The sequence below is a fragment of the Halyomorpha halys genome, unplaced genomic scaffold (genome assembly GCF_000696795.3).
Source record: "Halyomorpha halys isolate HHAL.00 unplaced genomic scaffold, Hhal_1.1 Scaffold2438.1, whole genome shotgun sequence".
NCBI classification, from domain to species: domain Eukaryota; kingdom Metazoa; phylum Arthropoda; class Insecta; order Hemiptera; family Pentatomidae; genus Halyomorpha; species Halyomorpha halys.
In genome coordinates, this window is record NW_027112003.1 from 57,226 (window position 1) to 61,768 (window position 4,543).

Below are 4,543 nucleotides of genomic sequence, written 5' to 3' on the forward strand. Positions count from 1 at the left end.
TTGAGCCGTTTACGAGAAAATCATTAAAAAGAGTAAAATCGATTATATAAAGTTGCACTTTTAGTGAGTTGATTTAAGCAAAATGTTGCTGGAACGTCACATGCTGTCTTAAATATGTAATTTGATTTTCGTACGTTTTCCTATTTGAGCTTGGCTGTTCATAAGCACACATACATACGTACACATTAAGACCACTTTGCGGAACTTATGATTCGATTCAAGAGACATTAAGCTAAATAATTCGATATCACCAAAGCTCTTATGCACATCACTTTAAACATGTTTTATACCTAAATTATACTTATTACTTATAATTTTAATACATTTGAAATTACACTTTTGAAGTAGACCACCGTATCTTCTTTATACAATTGATATTTCAGTGTACATATTAGATTTATGAAGTGGTAAAATAAAATGAAAGCATGACTGTAAATATGTTTTTATTATTTAAGAAATAAAAATTATCTTAAAACATATCAAACATTACGATGTCCTTTCTTTCTTTTCTTTTTTTTTACAATATCGTTACAGTTGGTTTGGTACAAGTGAGGAATCCCATGTTACAGGAACAGTCCAAGCCTAAATCTGTATCGTGGTACTCCCCGCCTTTCGGGCATCTCCGGATGTATACTGAAAATAAAAATAATCATTGATTATAATTTGATTTGCTTAGGCATAATTATTGCAATGTAATTTTTTCTCGAACAGACTATGCATTTGTCCAAAACTAGTTAAAACATGAAAACGTTAAATATCAGTATCAAAGCTAATAATTAAATTAATATTATGGATATAAAATAAATAATGTGCACAAACTTTATGAGAGATTTTTTTAATGCAATAGACGTAAGCAACATAACCGTATGAAATTCTAAATTTTCAAAAATCAAAATTCATTCTTTCTAACTGATCATTTTTTTTTAATGCTTCTTAGTAATTGGCTAACACTTTCAAAATACTATCATCAGCACACCTTACCGAAAAAAATTCTTCTTCAGATTAAACTTTAATTTTAGGTTTAAGTTTTGAAGTGCAAAGTTTATCTAATCTAAAGGCTTAACTAAGTAAGAATACTCATATTTACAAAAACAAATTACATAAATATGCCTTAAAAAGATAGTTAGGACTATTAAATGCAAATAAAATTGCGTTATCATTGATTGGAAATTAAGATAATTAATATAGAAAAGAGGCTAAGAAAAAACTATATGAAGAAAAGAATTGGGAAAAAATAACGGCAGGCGAATTGTCCCTATCACATCCCCCGAATTGTCCCTTTCATATTTTTTTTTTCTGTTACACCCTTCCTGGTCATTTCTGACATACGGGAGTGAGGAGGAGGATTTAGCTACAAGTAACCGCCCTATCCAAACCTTACTGAGTGGCCAAGTTTTCACTACGGGAAGCTACGACAAAATAAAAGTCCACCTCCCACCGTTCCGCCTTTGGCTGAGGGAGTTAAGACGTGTAACTAGCCAACCTCATTACACTAGCGGCGCCAGTTCAAATACGACTATTTTATCTTGTGGTGTTCCCAAAGAATGAAAAGTTGTTGTTAGAATTGGGTGGAAACTTCTAGCGAACCCCCAATACCTTCCTCGTATACCAAAAATTACCAGGTGAGAGGTGAAAAAAAAAATCCGGTGCGGATTTGCACCAGGCCGCTCCAGCTATGAGTATATCACATTTTTATCAAAAAAAATAATTGGGTAGCTGGGAGGTTACCATTATGGTGAGGTTGTGGCGGCATGGAATGAGTGTTGCCTTAAAACGGTTGTCTCCACAGTTCACAAAATCTCACAAACAGACTAGAACTAAAAGAATTACTAAAAAAGAAAGGGTAGGTAACCTGCCTCTATCTTAAACTTTATCAAAATTCAATCTTATATCAACTTTTGCAATCACCGAGAAACCGGCGGTTATTTGCGTTTCACTTTTATTTAGGTGGCACATTCGATACTTGTCATGGTATATTTTATCTCAAGAACAACCTATCATGTGAGTAATAATTTGAAGTGATACGAATTCAATTATAAAATAATTAAATCATTCCTACTTCAATTTTGAATATTTTCGCTCTTCTGTTTATTAAATAATCGAATTGGTCTGGAAATCGTCATTTAAAAAAAAAAAATCTAATCTATAGTGTTGTCATGGAGTGGTTGTTAACTCACAGGTATCTTTATATTTATCAATTTATTTATCTTCATTATCATCCATATATCCCAAGGTCATTATTGATATGTGACGTTTGTTTTCAAGTAGTTCTTTTTATAGCCAATATACTTCGTTTCAGCTAATTTCTTTTGGCTATTGGATTGATCAACACTTTAGTAAAAATATTTGGACACTTTTTATTTAAATGTTGGTTTAAAGTCGCACATTTACTAAAAGTTAAATAAATATTCGGCGAAACAATCAGACCAGGAGATTACATATCTCGGAGTGAGAATAAGGATACATATTGACGCTACCCCGGACTTGAGGGGATCGATGAGACTTCAAATGGAAAATGCGCGAGGATACTACGTAAGAGTGAAAGTGGCGAGAGAGTATTACGCTGAGGGATTCTTTTTCACCGGTCCGTCAGGATTAAAGAGTAGATGGACTTTGTTGAAAACTACTGAGCTTCGGTAAGAACATTTTTTGTGTAGACACTGAAACGTGCAGTGCAGGATAGCACCACCATGGAAGAGGATCAAACAAGGTCGTCATGAAAGAGCGAGATCATAGTGAACTACTCATTCTTTAGAAATTTCATTTGCGAGTGTTAAAGGATGGTGGGATCCACATTAGGAAGGGACCGAGCACCTGACACCAGTGGGCCACCTGAGCTGCACAACAGGTAAAATAGTAAATAATGTTCTTTTAAATTTAATTTCCCTCCCATCGCCTATCAGACGACCTCAATGTCCCATAAGTTGCCGATTTGGCCAGAACCAGATACCAATCCTTCCATGATAAACTTCCCAACCACCCAAACCAACTCGTTTCTAACCTGGCTTCTCCTTCATTACGTAATAATCCTCCTGAAAAGAAGATGGCCTCGAAATCTTCTCCTTTAGAAATTTTTTTGTCTTTCTATCAATGGGTAGATTCTCCACATGTGTGTATCTTGTCATAATATCACTTATGACATAAATGTATATTCTCTAATAGTTTTTACTATTCCAGGAACTTTTCAGACTGCCACTGTTTTACTCAATAAACTAATGAACTTCATATTAAATAATTTTATTCCATAATTCTTATATATAGTATGCTAGTTTTTCATTTTTTATTTTTTATAGTACATGTTTCTGTTCAAAAAACTGCTCGTAGATTTCGATTGCTACAACACCTACTTGACAAACGCTCTAAACTTCCCATTCACTACAAAAAATTATTATTATAATAATGATGATAATCAGACCAATTTGGACATACGAAATTGAGCTCTAGGGTTCAACTAAAGCATCAAATTACTCCCGTATCCAATCCTTACAATCCAAAATTCTTGATGCTCCTTATTACGTCACAAGTAAACTCATCCACAAAGACTTAACCCTTTCGTAGCAGATTAGGCCCGAAATAGATATGCGTCTTTTCATTCCCAACTCCTTACTCATCCTAACCCATTAGTTCTTAATATCTCATCCTTAACAATCCCTGATAATCCTCCGAGGCGTCTGAAAAGAAGATGGCCACGGGACCTTCTAATTTAAATTAATGTTTGAAGTACCACCAATGGGTGGTTCCTTCCCAAGATTTTCATGTGTAAATAAAGCATCCCACAGTTTTACTTATTGTATTTATTATTTGTACAGTTGTAAATTATATTAAATAAATAAAATTTACCGTTAAGAAAACAAATAAAAACCATTAATTTATTGTAAGTAGACTGTTTTAATTTTTACTATTATTCAGGCTAATACCTACCTAATAAACTACCTCAAACAGTCTTATCTTATATAAACTAATAATCAGTTTGTTTTACAAACTCATATTTAGAGAGCAGCTTACGGTATCCCTCTCTTTTTAACAATTTTAGAATACATTATCATACTACATTGGTGCTATATTTAATTACATTTTTTTATATTTGTCCTGCAAATAATCAATCCAAAATCATAACTTCTTATTTTCTTTCTATTCATACTCTGTTACTACTAAAAGTTTTTGAAATATAATTATTCATACATTTCGCCCATCATAATTTTTTCAAATGCTCTTATTTATTATTTTCTATTAATTTTTTTAATATGAAGAAACAATAAACAACTTACCTCGTTGAGTTATAAGTAGGAGGCTATTAGTAGGTCAACCAATAAAAATATTATGCATCCTAAATGTATTCTTAGATTTTTAGAACATCTTAAAATTTGGTATTTTTTAACTACTTTAAATTATAAGGTTTAACATTGCCAATGAGACTTGAGTTAAAAATCAGAATTTACCCAAAATCATAGTGCTTTTAGAAAGGTTGGTAGAAAAAATAAATATAAATCTTACTTATTAAATAAATCAATTTTATATCCAAATCCGTCTCAACACTTTATTT

The 4,543-nt window shown here is 32.3% G+C and overlaps 1 long non-coding RNA gene across 1 annotated transcript in view; it reads right to left on the reverse strand.

The window, feature by feature from the left end:
• Positions 1 to 426: 426 nt before the first annotated feature.
• The window catches only part of LOC106691512 (uncharacterized), a 7,039-nt gene continuing 2,922 nt past the window's right edge, over positions 427 to 4,543 (reverse strand). The window contains exon 2 of the long non-coding RNA XR_001344797.1: positions 427 to 633. This is a non-coding gene — a long non-coding RNA (uncharacterized lncRNA). The remainder of the gene's footprint in view (positions 634 to 4,543) is intronic.